At 38.7% G+C, this 19,609-nt stretch overlaps 1 pseudogene; it reads left to right on the top strand.

Annotated features, from left to right (window-relative positions):
* LOC120858002 overlaps window positions 1-19,609 on the top strand; it is an 82,203-nt pseudogene that overhangs the window by 17,742 nt on the left and 44,852 nt on the right.

Below are 19,609 nucleotides of genomic sequence, written 5' to 3'. Positions count from 1 at the left end.
AATATCTCCAATCATCAGCAGGGGAGGCAATTCCTCCGACACTTGCAACAAAGATGACCTCTTAGACAGAGGTCTAAGAGGTGTACAGCAGGAGATGTCTACTCATGAGCTCCTTTTACATGGGCTCAAAAATAAACAGCCCGTTCTCCTGGCTGGCCTCCCCACTTGAGTGGAGGCAGGGAAGGTTCTGTACAAGGAAATCTTTTCTCTTTAAACTAGGGGCCAATCCTAACCAAGTCAATTGACGCATCTGATATATGTTAGACATTAATAGCTTTTAGTTGCAGGTGCCCTAGTGGACCAGTTTAGTGTCTTTCAGCCCTGAGGACTCAGCACATTGAGAGTATTCATATTATAAAAGTGAATCAGTGCACTATGCAGTTTCTAAAAAATAAAATCAAAGATCTTTTCCACACAAGCCTCTACCTTGAATATACATCTCTCGCAAGGTCATAGGAATACATTACCATATTATAAGGGACCAAGTAAGCAAAAATTAGGAAAATGAATGCCAAGTTCAGGAAAAGTCATACTTAAAATTCCCTCCTATCTTTAAAGCTGACAGTGAAACTTATATAGCTGAATTCACACTCTGAAAAATTGAAACCACATGGTATCCTTAACCCAGGTACCATTAGTTATGAGAAGGAAACATGCCAAATTTGCTTTTTTAAGTAGAGAGGTTGAGGCAAAATATCATAAAGAGCTGATAAAAAAAATTGGAATAACAATGTAGGGTTCTCTGTTCTTCATCTCCTTACATTGGTAGCTTAATCACCTAGTCAGAATAGAGTTATCAGTTCAGTTCAGTTCAGTCACTCAGTCGTGTCCGACTCTTTGCGACCCCATGAATCACAGCACACCAGGCCTCCCTGTCCATCACCAACTCCCGGAGTTCACTCAGACTCACGTCCATCGAGTCAGTGATGCCATCCAGCCATCTCATCCTCTGTCGTCCCCTTCTCCTCCTGCCCCCAATCCCTCCCAGCATCAGAGTCTTTTCCAATGAGTCAACTCTCCGCATGAGGTGGCCAAAGTACTGGAGTTTCAGCTTCAGCATCATTCCCTCCAAAGAAATCCCAGGGCTGATCTCCTTCAGAATGGACTGGTTGGATCTCCTTGCAGTCCAAGGGACTCTCAAGAGTCTTCTCCAACACCACAGTTCAAATAGAGGACACGAAATTTTAAAACTATATGCAGGTCAGGAAGCAATAGTTAGAACTGGACATGGAACAACAGACTGGTTCTGAATAGGGAAAGAAGCATGTCAAAGCTGAATATTGTCACCATGCTTATTTAACTTATATGCAGAGTACATCATGAGAAACGTTGGTCTCAATGAAGCACAGCTGGAATCAAGATTGCCAGAAGAAATATCAGTAACCTCAGATATACAGATAACACCACCCTTGTGCCAGAAAGCAAAGGACTAAAGAGCCTCTTGATGAAAGTGAAAGAGGACAGTGAAAAAGTTGGCTTAAAAATCAGCATTCAGAAAACTAAGATCATGGTATCCAGTCCCATCACTTGATGACAAATAGATGGGGAAACAGTGACAGACTTTATTTTTTATATTTTTGGCTCTAAAATCACTGCAGATAGTGATTGCAGCCATAAAACTAAAATACGCTTACTGCTTGGAAGGAAAGTTATGACTGACCTAGACAGCATATTAAAAAAGCAGAGACATTACTTTGCCAACAAAGGTCCATCTAGTCAAAGCTATGGCTTTTCCAGTAGTCATGTATGGATGTGAGAGTTGGACTATAAAGAAAGCTGAGCACTGAAGAATTGATGCTTTTGAATGTGGTGTTGGAGAAGACTCTTGAGAGTCCCTTGGACTGCAAGGAGATCCAACCAGTCCATCCTAAAGGAGATCAGTCCTGAATATACATTGAAATGACTGATGTTGAATCTGAAACTCCAATACTGTTTGGCCACCTGATGCAAAGAACTGACTCATTTGAAAAGACCATGCTGAGAAAGACTGAAGACAGGAGGAGAAGGGGATGACAGAGGATAAAATGGTTGGATGGCATCGCTGATTCAATGGACATGAGTTTAAGTAGGCTCTGGGAGTTGGTTATGGACAGGGAGGCCTGGCATACTGCAGTCCATGGGATCACAAAGAGTCGGATATGACTGAGTGACTGAACTGAACTGAACTAAATTTAGGGGTGCAAAACTTTATTTTTTTAACAAATCAGTACAATATCTACTTTGAATCCCCATTGTACCTGGTGTTAGGAAATACAGTCTTGATCAATTGCAGGCAAGTAGAGTAATATAAGCTTTATTGCTGTAAATTCAGAATTACCCTTATGATTTCATCTCCCAACTCATTTCATCACTCAGATGATGGCACCTGAGTTCCATGGTGTACTCCAGGTTGTGTCAAAAGAATGTGGGTGGGACAGCAGAGTTGTGTCATCTGCTGAGATGCACATTATTGATTCTAGTACATCCCTACTGTTCTTCCTCCATTTTTGCATCCATTGAGATGTCTGAATTCCCAGCTGCTGAGATATTCCCTTATCCTCACCATGAGACCCTCTAGGTCTTTCCATTTTCAGTACCACATTTGACCATTTACCATAGTAAAATATTTGGCTATTACCATGGTAAATGAGGCATCTCAGGGACTCAGAGAATGCCTAATGTGTATCTTTCTTAGACACATTCCTGTCCCTCCCATACCACAATAGAGCAGAGAACTTGGGAGCTTGCCCACTCTCCACTCCCAGAGATGACATTGGAAACAGGGTAGGATATAACAGGGTGAAGTTCTGGCTGAGAGCTGCTTAAGAAGTTTATTATCTTTATTCCTATCCAGTTCTTCTTCCCCTTAATAAAGCTGAAGAATCTCATTGAGGAGTTGGGAAAAGGGATGATAACTAGTTTGTTCTTGTCAAACACATATTCTTAGATATTTTAATTAATACTTCATATCACTGCCATACCATAGGTGTAAAGTCATTAATAAAAATCAAATACTTTACTATGCTCCCTTTCCTCAAAGAACTAATGTCATAAAACACTACGGAAAAGTAAGGAGACAAGATAAGGACACCGACTGGAAATGATGAATTTAAGAATTCATTGACTATTATTTTTATTTGAAAAACCTCCTCTATACTGTCCCAGTTTTTCTCTTTTTTTCTCCTCTATTCTCCATTCCTTCTTTTCTTTTTGAGCAAATGGTATTACAAATAGGCACTGTATTTGTACAGTGACTGGCCTGATTGCCTTTCCATCATCTCACAACTCTTGACTTATCTGAGTTTTTTCATGATTGCTCATCACAAACTGTCCCTCTGTCCCCTCTATTCTGAGTATTGTTCTCATTTGCTCTTCTGGTATTTCATTTTCCCTTTATAAAGATCATAATATTTATTAGACACTAAGGATGGCATCACCGACTCAATGGACATGAGTTTGAGTCTGGCAGCTGGTGATGGACAGGAAAGCCTGGCATACTGCAGTCCATGGGGCCTTAAAGAGGTAGACATGACTGAGCAACGGAACTGAACTGAACTGAAGGGATAAACGAATGATTTCTGGTCATGGTCAGGCACCCTGAGCTTGAGTGATCCAGTATCTTAGACATATCTCTAACCTTTTCGTGGAATACTACTGAACCTCAGCAAATCAATTAGGAATATTTGATCTGGTCAAATCTCCATTAACCATCAAAATCTTATTCCTCTTCCAAGTCATCCATGAAGCACTTATCAACTATTGTAGCCTATTATGATCTCTTAAGAAGCACTTCAAGGATCCTCTGTGCCACTCATTTTAACTGTTCATCCTAAATCTAACATGATTATCTTTTTGTTTTGAGTGTGTTAATGCCAAACATATTTTAAGATACTTGAGGATAAAGGTGCCATGTTTTCTGGAACTAGAACAACTTCTAAAATTCAAGGCTTGAAAAGTTACAAAAGATCAAAAATTATGAAGAAAAATATTGCATAATGAAAAGAATATGGGCAGAGTGATCAGAATTCAAACCCTTCTTTCATCACTTGTTGGCTGGATAAATTTTAGAAAGTCAAATTGTGAATGCTGTGAGGATCAGATAAAATGACAACATCTAGTAAACTCTCAAAAGCAATCAACTGAATAAGTAAATGAAGAGATTTCAGGAATAGGATGTGACAGATGATAAGGAATGTGTCAGATGAGAAAAGAAGGAAGAGTTTGAAAGACATAGAATAGCCAAAATCTACAGAGGCCAGAGGCTGGTGAGAACATGATGTACAATGGAAACAGCAATATAACTTGAAGTTATCAAAGTAACAGAGGGGACTTCCACTTCTAATGCATATGAACTGAAAGAAATTAGATTTATCATCCTTCCACAGAAAGTAACCCCACAGACTGAGCTAAATTTATGAAATAACATTTTCAAAACATTGTCTGAAGATTGGGGTTAATGAGGACAATGACCCACGAAAAATGGGAAACAAATGAGATAGATACTATTTTTGCCTGGGCTTAGTTCTCTGGTGGCTCAGATGGTAAAGAATCCGCCTGCAATTCAGGAGACCCAGTTTCAATCCTTGAGTTGGGAAGATCTCCTAGAGGAGAGAATGGCTACCCACTCCAGTATTCTTGCCTGGAGAATTCCATGGACAGAGGAGTCTGGCAGGCTACAGTCCATGGGGTCACAAAGAGACAGACATGACTGACTGAGTGGCTAACACAGTACCTTGAATGAGTTTACATGCTTCAGAGTAAGGAAAGAAAACAGAAGCAGAGTCCAGGCCACCCCTGAGTTGAGGATGCAGAGCTGAGAGTCTGAGGAAACCAAGAGAGCTAGAGTTGGCAGGACAGAGTACTGACAAGGCCGCAAACCTCCACAACTACAATGTCTGAGGTGAAAAATACACCAGACAGGATTAATGGCAAATTAAACACTGTGAAGGAAAAGGTTACTTAACTTGAAGACATAGCTTTAGAAACTACACTAAAAGAAACATATACAGAAAATAGAATTTAAAAAACAAAGTATCAGTGAGCTGTGTGATAACTTCAACTAACCCAATATACATGTCATTGGAGTCCCTATGGAAGGAGGCAGATAGAAAAAATATTTGAAGAAATAATGGCTGAAACTTTTCTAAATATGATGGAAAATATAATCCAAGAGATCCAGGAAACTCAACAAATATCAAGCACAAAGAAAATAAAACATAAAAAAATATACCAAGGCATATTTTAATCAAATGCTGAAAACCAATGATTTTAAAATATCTGAACAATAGATAGAGGGGAAAGATACATTCAGTACTGAAAGAAAAAATAAACATAAAAAAATTAAGATTATAGAAAATTGCTCATTAGAAACAAAGTACCCAAGAAGACAGTGAGAAATATCTTTAAAATACTGATAGGAACAAATGAAAACAAATACTTATCAGTGGAGAATTCTATACTCAGTGAATATCTTTCAGAAAGAAAGACACAATACTTTTTTAGACAACAAAAACTAAATTCATTACAAGGAAACCAGTGCTACAAGAGATATTAAAGGTAATTCTTCAGCCAAAAGGGATATGATACTAGACTTGGATGCTGCTCACAGACATGAGGATTCACAAATATATTTAAGATGAATGTATTTTAAATATTTATATTTTTCTTATTTTTGTCATTGTAATGGTAATTAACTAGGAGTCATATTGGAGAAAGGGTAAACCTTTAAGCTAATGAAACAGAAGAGAGCTCAGATATGTCAGCTGAAAACTGGAGATCCAGAAAGCTGGTAGTATGGTTCAGTATGAGTCTGAAGGCCTGAGAATCAAAGGGTGCATAGTCCCAAAAGAGGGCAGAAGATTGGTATGCCAGAACAACCAGTTAGGCAGGAAGAAAAATTCAACTTTCCTCTCCCAGGCCCTCATAGAATTGAATGATGCCCTCTTACCTTAAGGAGGGCCATCTGCTTTACTGTGTCCACCAATTCAAATACTAATCTTTTACAGAAACATCTTCACAGACACACCCAGAAAAAAAATCTTTAATTAGATGTGTGGACATCCCTTGGCCTGGTCAAATTGATATACAAAGTTAGCTATCACAATTTTTTCAACAAATAGTACTGAACAGCTAAATGTCCATAGCAAGACAATCCATTTCAATCTAAAGCACATATCTTACAGAAAAATTAGCGTGGGCAGAATTATAAACCTAACTATAAAACTAGAATTTGGAGAAGAAAACATAGGAAAATGAATTGGTATATTTTGGTTAGGAGAAAAGTTCTTAGATGCAACACCAAAAGCATAATTCTTAAAGGAAATAAATAATAAATTGGACTTCATCAACATTAAGAAATACTGCTCTTTGAAAGACAATGAAAAGACTGCAAATATAGCCACAAACCAGAAGAATATGTGTGCAATATACATATCTGATCAAGGGTTTGTATTAAGAATATGCTTTTTAAAAACTTTCAAAATTAACTATAAGAAAGTGAGAAATTCAATAAGAAAATGGGCAAAAAATTTTAACTTTAACAAAGAAAATACAACATGGTCAAAAGCACACGAGAAGATATCCAATATAAATAGTCACTAAGAAAATGCATCCGTAATTATTAGAGAAATACAGATGAAACTACAATGAGGTATCACCAGACTCATGTCAAAATGGCCATTAACAAAAGATCTACAAATAATGAATGCTGGAGAGGATATGGAGAAAAAGGAACCCTCCTACATTGTTGATGGGAATGTAAATTGGTACAGCCACTATGGAGAACAGAAGAAAGATTCCTTCCTTAAAAAACTAAAAATAGAGTTACCATATAATTCCACAATTCCACTCCTGGGGATATATCCAGAGAGAATTTTATCCAAAGGATACATGCTCAAAAATGTTCATTATACCACAATTTACAACAGCTAAAACATGGAAGCAACCTAAACATCCATCAACAGATGAATGGATAAAGAAGATGTGATACATATATATAATAGAATGCTAATCAGTCATAAAAATAATGAAATAATACCATTTGCCACAGCATAGATGGACCTACAGATTATCAGACTAAGTGAAGTCCGACAGATATAAACATATGTCAAATGATATCACTGAAATGTGGAGCCAAAGAAAAGATACAAATAAACTTACTTATAAAACAGAAATAGATGCACAGACTCAGAAAACAAGCTTATGATTCAGTTCAGTTCAGTTCAGTCGCTCAGACGTGTCTGACTCTTTGCGACCCCATGAATCGCAGCACGCCAGGCCTCCCTGTCCATCACCATCTCCCAGAGCTCACTCAGACTCACGTCCATCGAGTCCGTGATGCCATCCAGCCATCTCATCCTCTGTCGTCCCCTTCTCCTCCTGCCCCCAATCCCTCCCAGCATCAGAGTCTTTTCCAATGAGTCAACTCTTCGCACGAGGTGGCCAAAGTACTGGAGCATCTGGTATTCCCATCTCTTTCAGAATTTTCCACACTTTATTGTGATCCACAGTCAAAGGCTTTGGCATAGTCAATAAAGCAGAAATAGATGTTTTTCTGGAACACTCTTGCTTTTTCCATGATCCAGCGGATGTTGACAATTTGATCTCTGGTTCCTCTGCCTTTTAAGGGGAAATGAGGGGAAGGATAAATTAAGAGTTTGGGATTAATGCACATTCCTATATATAAAATAGAACCAATAATGACAGACAGCTATACTCAATATTTTTTTAATAAAACATATTTTTCTAAAAGCCTTTGACTGTGTGAATCACAATAAACTGTGGAAAATTCTAAAAGAGATGGCAATACCAGACCACCTGACCTGCCTCTTGAGAAACCTGTATGCAGGTCAGGAAGCAACAGTTAGAACTGGACATGGAACAACAGACTGGTTCCAAATAGGAAAAGGAGTATGTCAAGTCTGTATATTGTCACCCTGCTTATTTAACTTATATGAAGAGTACATTATGAGAAACGTGGGGGTGGAGGAAGCACAGGCTGGTATCAAGATTGCTGGGAGAAATATCAATAACCTCAGATATGCAGATGACACCACCCTCATGGCATAAAGTTAAGAAGAACTAAAAAGCCTCTTGATGAAGGTGAAAGAAAAGAGTGGAAAAAGTTGACTTTAAGTTCAACATTCAGAAAACTAATATCATGGCATCAGGTCCCAACACTTCATGGCAAATAGATGGAGTAACAGTGGAAACAGTGGCTGACTTTATTTTTCTGGGCTTCAAAATCACTGCAGATGGTGATTGTAGCCATAAAATTTAAAGTCGCTTACTCCTTGGAAGAAAAGTTATGACCAATCTAGACAGCATATTCAAAAGCAGAGACATTACTTTGCCAACAAAGGTCCATCTAGTCAAGGCTATGGTTTTTCCAGTGGTCATGTATGGATGTGAAAGTTGGACTGTGAAGAAAGCTGAGCACTGAAGAATTGATGCTTTTGAACTGTGGTGTTAAAGAAGATTCTTGAGAGTCCCTTGGACTTCAAGGAGATCCAAACAATCCATCCTAAAGGAGATAAGTCCCGAGTGTTCTTTGGAAGGACTGATGTTGAAGCTGAAACTCCAATACTTTGGCCACCTGATGCACAGAGTGGACTCAGTTGAAAAGACCCTGATGCTGGGAAAGATTGAGGGTAGGAGGAGAAGGGGATGACAGAGAACAAGATCATTGGATGGCATCACTGACTCAGTAGACATGGGTTTGGGTGAACTCTTGGAGTTGGTGATGGACAGGGAGGCCTGTCGTACTGCGGTTCATGGGGTCTCAAAGAGTTGGACATGACTGAGTCACTGAAATGAACTGAAATGAACTGATAAGGGAAGAGAATCTGAAAAAGAATATATATAAGAACATGTGTGTGTGTGTCTGTGCATGCTCTGTCACTTCAGTCAAGTTCAACTCTCTGCAGCCCTATGGGACTTCAGCCCACCAAGTTTCTCTCCATGGGATTCTCCAGGCAAGAGTACTGGAGGGGGTTGCCATGCCCTCCTCCAGGGGATCTTTCTGACCCAGAGATCAAACCCACATCTCCTTCATTCCAGGCAGATTCTTTTCTGCTGAGCCACCTCGGAAGACCATATATGTACATATATATACACATATTCACAGTCCACTATGAAAATAAATAACATAATATAAAATAATCAACTAATTCAAGAGAAGGAAGTAAATTCAAGCAAGGAACTGATGAAACAAAAAACAGTAAGCAAGATGGTGGATTTAAATCCAATCTGATAGATAGAGTGCCTGATGAACTATGGAATGAGGTTCATGACATTGTACAGAAGACAGAGATCAAGAACATCCCCATGGAAAAGAAATGCAAAAAAGCAAAATGGCTTTCTGGGGAGGCCTTACAAATAGCTGTGAAAAGAAGAGAAGCGAAAAGCAAAGGAGAAAAGGAAAGATATAAGCATCTGAATGAAGAATTCCAAAGAATAGCAAGAAGAGATAAGAAAGCCTTCTTCAGCGATCAATACAAAGAAATAGAGGAAAACAACAGAATGGGAAAGACTAGAGATCCCTACAAGAAAATTAGAGATACCAAGGGAACATTTCATGCAAAGATGGGCTCAATAAAGGACAGAAATGGTATGGACCTAACAGAAGCAGAAGATATTAAGAAGAGGTGGCAAGAATACACAGAAGAACTGTACAAAAAAGATCCTCATGACCCGGATAATCACGTTGGTGTGATCACTCATCTAGAGCCAGACATCCTGGAATGTGAAGTCAAGTGGGCCTTAGAAAGCATCACTACGAACAAAGCTAGTGGAGGTGATGGCAGTCCAGTTGAGCTATTTCAAATCACTTTTCATTCCAATCCCAAAGAACGGCAATGCCAAAGAATGCTCAAACTCCCAGACAATTGCACTCATCTCACATGCTAGTAAAGTAATGCTCAAAATTCTCCAAGCCAGGCTTCAGCAATACGTGAACTGTGAACTTCCTGATGTTCAAGCTGGTTTTAGAAAAGGCAGAGGAACCAGATCAAATTGCCAATATCCCCTGCATCATGGAAAAAGCAAGAGAGTTCCAGAAAAACATCTATTTCTGCTTTATTGACTATGCCAAAGCCTTTCACTGTGTGGGTCACAATAAACTGTGGAAAATTCTGAGAGAGATGGGAATACCAGACCACCTGACCTGCCTCTTGAGAAATCTGTATGCAGGTCAGGAAGCAACAGTTAGAACTGAACGTGGAACAACAGACTGGTTCCAAATAGGAAAAAGAGTACGTCAAGGCTGTATATCGTCACCCTGCTTATTGAACTTATATGCAGAGTACTTCATGAGAAACTCTGGACTGGAAGAAACACAAGCTGGAATTAAGATTGCTGGGAGAAATATCAATCACCTCAGATATGCAGATGACACCACCCTTATGGCAGAAAGTGAAGAGGAACTAAAAAGCCTGTTGATGAAAGTGAAAGAGGAGAGTGAAAAAGTTGGCTTAAGGCTCAACATTCAGAAAACGAAGACCGTGGCATCCATTCCCATCACTTCATGGGAAATAGATGGGGAAACAGGGGAAACAGTGTCAGATCTTGTTTTGGGGGGCTCCAAGATCACTGCAGATGGTGACTGCAGCCATGAAATTAAACGATGCATACTTCTTGGAAGGAAAGCTATGACCAACCTAGATAGCATATTCAAAAGCAGAGACATTATTTTGCTGACTAAGGTCCGTCTAGTCAAGCTATGGTTTTTCCAGTAGTCATGTATGGATGTGAGATTTGGACTGTGAAGAAGGCTGAGCACCAAAGAATTGATGCTTTTAAACTGTGGTGTTGGAGAAGACTCTTGAGAGTCCCTTGGACTGCAAGGAGATCCAACCAGTCCATTCTGAAGGAGATCAGTCCTGGGATTACTTTGGAAGGAATGATGCTAAAGCTGAAGCTCCAGTACTTTGGCCACCTCATGCGAAGAGTTGACTCATTGGAAAAGACTCTGATGCTGGGAGGGATTGGGGGCAGGAGGAGAAGAGGACGACAGAGGATGAGATGGCTGGATGGCATCACTGACTCGATGGACGTGAATCTGAGTGAACTCTGGGAGTTGGTGATGGACAGGGAGGCCTGGCGTGCTGTGATTCATGGGGTCGCAAAGAGTCGGACACTACTGAACAACTGAACTGAACTGATAGAATCTGCCTGCTATGCAGGAGACACAAGAGAAGCAGATTCTATCCCTGGGTTGGGAAGTTCCCCTGGAGTAAGAAATGGCCCTCCACTCAAATTTTCTTGCCTGGAAAGCCCCATGGAAGAGGAGCCTGGTGGACTACAGTCCATGGTGCCCCAAAAGAGCTGATCATAACTTAGAGACTAAACAATACTAAATTATGTCTTTTGCTATGTTCTTTTTCACACTATATTTGTTAGAAAATTGTGAGCTTGAAAACTATATCATTAATTTGACCTTGGCAAATTCTGTGATTAAAAAGAAAGTCAAATGTTGTGTATCACTCATTTCATAAAGAAATTGATCTTCAGAAAATGAATTGCCTTTTAAAATAATGTTTTAAATGGTATATAATCCACTATCTCTTGAGTGAGAGAAACATTAATAATTTATCTCCATTTCTTTGAAATCTTTAATTACCCCTTCTTCTTTAGTATCAGGAATGACCACACAGCATCAAGGCATGTACGGCAACATTGTTGATTTCCAACCAAGACCATCTTTTTCTTGCTTACTAATGGAACTACTAATTTTGTTTCAGGACAGAAATGTGCAGTCTTAGTCAGTTGATCATGATTGTTGTAAGCATCAATTCTCAGAAAGAAAGCTTTTGTCAGTAGAAAGATGAGAGCTTATTATTAAATGGTTGTACAGGATTATACTGCCAATGGTTAATAATTTTGCCTCCCCTTTTAATTCAGACCAAATGCCAATAGTGCTCCCTGGTCATTGGAATAATAAAAAAAATGTGAAAGTGAAAACATTAGTCACTCAGTTGTGTCTGACTCTTTTTGACTCCATGGACTGTAGCCCGCCAGGCTCCTCTGTCCATGGAATTCTCCAGGCAAGAACACTGGAGTGGTAGCCATTTCCTTCTCCAGGGATCTTCCTGACCCAGGGATTGAACCCAGGTCTCCTGTATTGCAGATAGATTCTTTACCATCTGAGCCACCAGGGAAGCCCCAATTTAAAAAAATGTGAAACATATTCAAATGCTTTCCTAGAGGTACTATTCTCCTGTTGAGAAACCATTGGCCAAGCTTTGTTAGTCAGCTTGGGTTGCTGTAGCAAAATCTCACACACTGGGTGGTATAAAAAACAGAAATTTATGCTATCACAGTTTTGGAGGCTGAAACTCCAAGCTCAAGTTGTCAGAATGTTTGACTTCTTCTTCTTGTTTGCCCATTGCTCCTTGCTTTCCCCTTTCCCAAGCAGTTAAGAATCTGACTGGAATGCAGAAGACTTGGGTTCAATGCCTGGGTCAGGAAGATCCCCTGGAGAAGGAAATGGCAATCCATTCCAGTAGTCTTGCCTGGAAAATCCCATGGACAGAGGAGCCTGGTGGGCTATAGTCCTTGGGGTTGCAAAGAGTCAGATATGACTGAGCACAGATCCTTGGTTTGCCAATGGCTACCTTTTCTCTGTGTCCTTACATGGTCTTCCTTCTGGGTGCACCTCTGGTCTCTCTCTGTGGGTCCCATGACCTTGGGCAAACTTCAGGAGATGGTGAGGGACAGGGAAGCCTGGTGTGCTGCAGGCCATGGGGTCACAAATTGTCAGATATGACTGGATGACTGAACAACAGCAAGAACAACAATCTTTACTTTTAAGTGGAGTGCTTAAATAATTTATATCTTATTTATTATTAATAATGTTGAGTTTACATCTGCAGTCTAGTCTGTTTTCTCTTTGTTTTCTGGATAATCCAGAAGAAAGCATGGAATTAGGTAAAAGGAGGTAAGCAAAGAGTAGATGAGGCAAAGAGAAAACAAACTAGACTGAAGATTTAAACTTAACATTATCAATAATAAATAAAATATAAATTTTTTAAACACTCAAAGTAAAGATTGTTGTTGTTCAGTCACCCAAGGAAGCCCCATTGGTTTCTTAGCCTTATCTTTTTATTTATTTGGTTGCTTTTGTGGTTGCAAATTGAAAATATATATACTTAATTTATCAGAGTCTAATTTTAACTTCATGCAGAGAAAAATCTCCCAATACTGTACTTTCAATTCCTTCTCCTGGTCTTTATCCTATTGTTGGCATACCTTTTACTCCTGCATATACTCTTAATTCCACAATATATTATTATCCATTTTGCTTTAAACATTCCAATATCATTTTAATAAATAAAAAATTAAAGATGAGAAAAATGTTATATTTACCCATAAATTTATAATTTCTGTCACAATTAATTCTCATGCTTAGGTCCAAGTGTCTACATAGTATCATTTTATTTCCAGAAGAATGTTCTTTAACATTCTTTAGCAGTGCAGTCTCTCAATACTTATTTGTTGAAAGTTGCATTTGGGTCTTTTTATTTTAATTAAACTCCTTCTTGAAGTATTTGTAGATTCACTTACTGTTGTAAGAAACAATTGAAAGAGATCTTATGTACCCTTCAGCTAGTCTCTCCAGTGGTAACATTTTGTATAACTATAGAACATTATCACAACTAGGAAACTGACATCAAAGCAATCCACTGAGCTTATTCAAATTTTACTAGTTTTACATACACAGAGTTGTATGTGTTTCTTTATTTGCATGTGTGCGTTCTAAGTCGTTTCAGTTATATCTGACTCCTACGACCCCATGGACTATAGCCTGCCAGGCTCCTCTGTCCAGGTGATTCTCCAGGTAGAATACAGGAGTGGGTTGCCATGCCCTCCTCCAGGGGACCTTCCTGATCCACAGATCAAACCCACATCTCTTATGTCTCCTGCATTGGAAGGCGGGGTTTTTTTACCATCATCTTCACCTGACCCCAAACCAAACACAGAAGATAATGAGCCAGGCATTTCAGTTCCTCCTACTAAACTCAGAAAAAGGTAAGTGAAGAGGCAGAGAGAGGTCAAGAGTTACTCCAGCAGAGGTTTCTTCTACAGTGAACTGTGATGAACAGGAGACAAGTGCTCTCCCAAATAGCAATCATTTTACTAACAGACAAGTCCCTTCTCCTGTTACCTTTTGCATATTTAATGAAGGTCTCTTAACTGCAAATATCCTTTCAGTGTTGTTTAAGTTCCAAGATTCCTACTGTTCTACTGTTCCATATGGGACACCACATGTGAAAATGAAGACATCATTCTTGCATAATTAATCACAAAAAAATTGAAAAAAAGCAAGTATAACCGTGTTAATAGAAAAAACATGACATTTTTAAGCTAATATTTTCTCAAAACTTATAATAGTGCCTAGCATATACCCATAAAATAAGTGTTGAAATAATTAAACTCATAGGACAACAGTAAAAAACTAGTTAGATTGGCAGTACCCCCCCCCCCCGATTTTTTTAAGTAAAATAATTCAAGCAATGGACATTCAAGTCAGGACTACATGAAGAGCATGTATTTTAGACTCCAGGTTTAGTTTCTGAATTTTTTGCACAAGTAACGCCCCTGGACCCAGGTTCTCTCACATCTAAAGTAAGAAACATTCAGTTCAGTTCAGTTCAGTTCAGTCACTCAGTAGTGTCTGACTCTTTGTGACCCCATGGACTGCAGCACACCAGGCTTCCCTGTCCATCACCAACAACCAGAGCATGCTCAAACTCATGTCCATCAATTCGATGATGCCATCCAACCATCTCTTTCTCTGTTGTCCCCTTCTTCTCCTGCCTTCAATCTTTCCCAGCATCAGGGTCTTTTCCAGTGAGTCAGTTCTTCATATCAGGTGGTCAAAGTGTTGGAGTTTCGGCTTCAGCATCAGTCCTTCCAATGAATATTCAGGACTGATTTCCTTCAGGATGGTCTGGTTGGATCTCCTTGCAGTCCAAGGGACTCTCAAGAGTCTTCTCCAACACCACAGTTCAAAAGTATCAATTCTTCAGTTCTCAGCTTTCTTTATAGTCCAACTCTCACATCCATTCATGACTACTGGAAAAACCATAGCTTTGTCTAGATGGACTTTGTTGGTAAATTAATGTCTCTGCTTTTTAAGATGCTATCTAGGTTGGTCATAGCTTTTCTTCCAAAGAGCAAGCATCTTTTAAAATCATGGCTGCAATGAACATTGGGGTACACGTGTCTCTTTCAATTCTGGTTTCCTCAGTGTGTATGCCCAGCAGTGGGATTGCTGGGTCATAAGGCAGTTCTATTTCCAGTTTTTTAAGGAATCTCCACACTGTTCTCCATAGTGGCTGTACTAGTTTGCATTCCCACCAACAGTGTAAGAGGGTTCCCTTTTCTCCACACCCTCTCCAGCATTTATGGCTTGTAGACTTTTGGAAAGCAGCCATTCTGACTGGTGTGAAATGGTACCTCATTGTGGTTTTGATTTGCATTTCTCTGATAGCGAGTGATGTTCAGCATCTTTTCATGTGGTTGTTAGCCATCTGTATGTCTTCTTTGGAGAAATGTCTGTTTAGCAGCACTGTTTATAATAGCCAGGACATGGAAGCAACCTAGATGTCCATCAGCAGATGAGTGGATAAGAAAGCTGTGGTACATATACACAATGGAATATTACTCAGCCATTAAAAAGAATACATTTGAATCAGTTCTAATGAGGTGGATGAAACCAGAGCCTATTATACAGAGTGAAGTAAGCCAGAAAGAAAAACATCAATACAGTATACTAATGCATATATATGGAATTTGGAAAGATGGTAATGATAACACTGTATGCGAGAGAGCAAAAGAGACACAGATATATAGAACAGTCTTTTGAACTCTATGGGAGAGGGAGAGGGTGGGACAATTTGGGGGAATGGCACTGAAACATGTATAGTATCATATAAGAAACAAATCGCCAGTCCAAGTTCAATACAGGATGCTTGGGGCTGGTGCACTGGGATGACTCAGAGGGATGATACGGGGAGGGAGGTGGGAGGGGGGTTCAGGGTGGGGAACACGCATACACCCATGGCGGATTCATGTTGATGTGTGGCAGAACCAATACAATATTGTAAAGTAAAAAAAAAAAAAAATTTTAATTAAAAAATAAAATAAAATCATGACTGAAGTCACCATCTGCAGTGATTTTGGAGCCCAAAAAAATAGTCTATCACTTTTTCCATTGTTTCCCCATCTATTTGCCATAAAGTGATGGGACTGGATGCCATGATCTTTGTTTTCTGAATGTTGAAACATTATCCACTCTAAAGTGGTTCTGTGAAGGTGAATGAGGCAATTCATTTAAAGTGCTTAACCCACAATGCCTAGCATAATTGCTGTAAAAATGTTCTATTAAGTAGTAACACAGTGGCATTAATCAGGTGAGCAAGACAACAGAGGTCTCTAGATTGCTAGTCAACAAAACGTAATAATTGTAACTCCATTGCCTCTCTCATAGTTTGTTAAGAGGGTCAAATAAAATGTTTGTGAAAGAACTGTCTGGACACAAGATATTCACATTAGAAAATAGTTTTTCAGGCTCCACTGCTCTTCATTTATTTATGATTCATAATAAAGGTGTAGAAAGCTAGGGCTATCTGAGGAAAGATCAACGTTTTATAAGCTAAGACGTTTTTCTGAGCCCATCTGCAAAGCTGATGACAGTCTTTTTATTTGTTAGGGCTGTGCCTCTTAACTAGGCTGTCAGCATTTCTTTCTCACGTGGGTGTGGCTGGGGGAGCCTTGGCTGAAAGGCAGCCTCTCTGGGTGGTCTTTCTGTTACTGCTTAGTCTGATGCTGCCATCATTTCTTAAGGAATCATCTCATCAGCTTCTTTATGACCTTGACCTCTCGCATTGAATGGCCTCTCCTGCAGATCATACTGCAGTTATTAAACTGTGTAGTGGCTGCAAATATTGATAGTCAAATGATTTTGAGGGCAGAAAACCAATTTAGAAAGCACAACTTCCCTGATGAAGCATATATACAGGTTAAGAGCCAAAGACTGACTTTATTATCAGTGTGTGAAAGGAAAAAGAGCATTATTTCAGTACAGTTCATTGCTTGATAACATTTGTATTCTAAAACCACTCTGTGACCTAATATTATAATTTAGAAGAAGTTGAAAATTGCAATATACTCTAATGATTAGCCCATCGAGGAAAATTCCTTTTGACATGGATCTGAATTACTTTATTTACTTATAATTAACCTATCTCTGTTTATGGTGCCAGTGTTAAAGAACTGGTCTGCCAACACAGGAGACATAAGAGACATGGTTTGGATTACAGGGTCAGGAAGATGCCTTGGAGGAGGGAATGACATTCCACTCCAGTATTCTTGCCTGGAGAATTCCATGGACAGAGGATCCTGGCTGGCTACAGTCCATGGGGTCTCAAAGAGTCGGACACAACTGAGCAACTTTCATTTCATTTCACTTCATTTTCATATGGGAGGCTGAGAAAACCATAGTTCAAAAAAACATATGTATCCCAATGTTTATTGCAGCACTACTTACAGTAGCCAGGACATGGAAGTAACCTAGATGCAAATACCACACCATTTTATAACAGGGACTTGAGCACCTAGGGATTTTGGTATCCATGGTGGGGTATATTTTAGAACCAATCCCCCACTGAGGGACACTGAAGGACAACTCTGTGTTCCATTACCCTTCTTCCTCTACTTTTCCATCTCTCCCTCACTCTGTCTACAGAGTAGCTTATTCTTTCATCCTTAGTAAAAAGGTACAAGGATGTAGCTTAAAGGAATTTAAAGGTGCATAACCTTATAACATATAATCTTCAAGAATCTCAAGAAAAAAAAATGTTCTAATGTCTTTCTAGGAATGTTGCTTAACCCAATCACTAGAATCCTAAAAATGCTCATACTGTCTCAAAATTCATAGGTCACAATATGAAACTGTTCTTCAATTATTGTGTTTATTGATCAGATGGTTTGAGGAAAGGCTACTGAATACTGTGCTAATAATTTCCTGCTCAGTGAATTTTTAAGTGCCCTTAAATGGAAATACTTCTCAGACATGTTCTAATTCTTTATTAAGCTATCTTGACTACTTTAAACATTAAACACTACTCAACCTAGAACAATCATTTGATGAGGTAAAGAATTTTTTTCAAAAACATTAGCTTCAAATGTCTTAACATTTGGACTAAAATTGTGGTTATTTCAATGGCAGATGTTCCAAGAATTTGTTTGCATATCTGAAATTCTCACTGTGAGAAGAATTCTTCAAGTGGTTAGTTGAGTTTAATTAAAACATAATGTATTCAGTGTTAGTTAAAGGTCACCCTCAAAACTGCAGACAGAAAAAAAATGTATTACTTATTTACATGCTAGCTGCTGTTCTAAGGCAATTAAGTAATTCAAGTTTAATTATCAATAATGAGCTGTAGCAAAATCATAAAAATACTTTTTAAATTAAATTATGATGGTACCTGCTATTGTTTTACAGAGTAAGTTAGGTTCTGACCATTGAGTTCTAAATAGATTTTACTCATTGGTTGGATGAAATTGTTGTTTCTCCTTAAAATTTAATGGCACCTGAACATGGCAATTTTTTCCTAAAGAATCTGAAATATTTCTTTAGCTGTGACACCTTTATTAATCCCTACTTTTTTTGTGATATCCTCTTCACAGATTTGAAAAGAGATCCCTTCTCCACTGATTATATCTTAAAATATTCCTAGAAATATCTCATTATAATTTTAACCCTGTTTGCATATATAGATTATTATAGCATTAGCTCCCCAATTATTTCTGTTAAATGTTTCATTTTGTTACAGTATTATCTGTACAAGTTTAAGATGTAAATTGGTTCTCTAAGCCTTATGAAAACAAACAAGTAGTCTCGTCTCCCACCCCTCATCACCTCCCCCAAAACAACTTCAACATTTTCAGTTGGGTCCTTACATTTATATGCTTAAGCCTATATAAATGATAATACCACTATATCTTGATTTTAAAAACTTTACTCATTATGCTTGGAATTCCTATTCTGGAATATAAGAATTTAACAGCCTTCAATCTTATTTTCTACCTCATTCTCTACGCAAATATTCTCCTCCCTCCCATGCATTCAATATAGCTATGAATTTTGGTTAAATTAATATGTCAGATAATTTCATGATGATTATGTAATTATTATTCACAGATGAGCCAAACGAAATGCTCTAATTTGTTTCCTGTATTAACGTTTCTTCCTCTGGAGTTAATAATTGCCTAAGATAGTTTTTCCTTAATTGCTTTTTAAACCTCTCTTTCCTACCTATGTTGGATTCCTCTGTTAACCTGATGTGTCTGAAAATTGTTTTCTGGAATTCATTTTTCTGCATGGTTCCAGATTAACATCTTCCAAAATAACACTTTGTGCAAGATCTTGAAGGTGCAGATGCAGCTCTGAGCACTGGTTTTCAAAGGTCTTTTCATGGATAGAACAATGACAGATACACACAGAGGCACCAAGCAGCTACAGGTTGGGCTTACTTTCCTCTGCCCCCTATCCAGTTCTCCTTCTAGACTTTACTGTCTGCACGTCCACCACCAGATACAGTGTCTACACAGAATTACCTACAGATCT

This window comes from Oryx dammah, unplaced genomic scaffold (genome assembly GCF_014754425.2).
Source record: "Oryx dammah isolate SB20612 unplaced genomic scaffold, SCBI_Odam_1.1 HiC_scaffold_29, whole genome shotgun sequence".
NCBI lineage: Eukaryota > Metazoa > Chordata > Mammalia > Artiodactyla > Bovidae > Oryx > Oryx dammah.
This window is presented reverse-complemented; position numbering and strand designations above follow the sequence as displayed.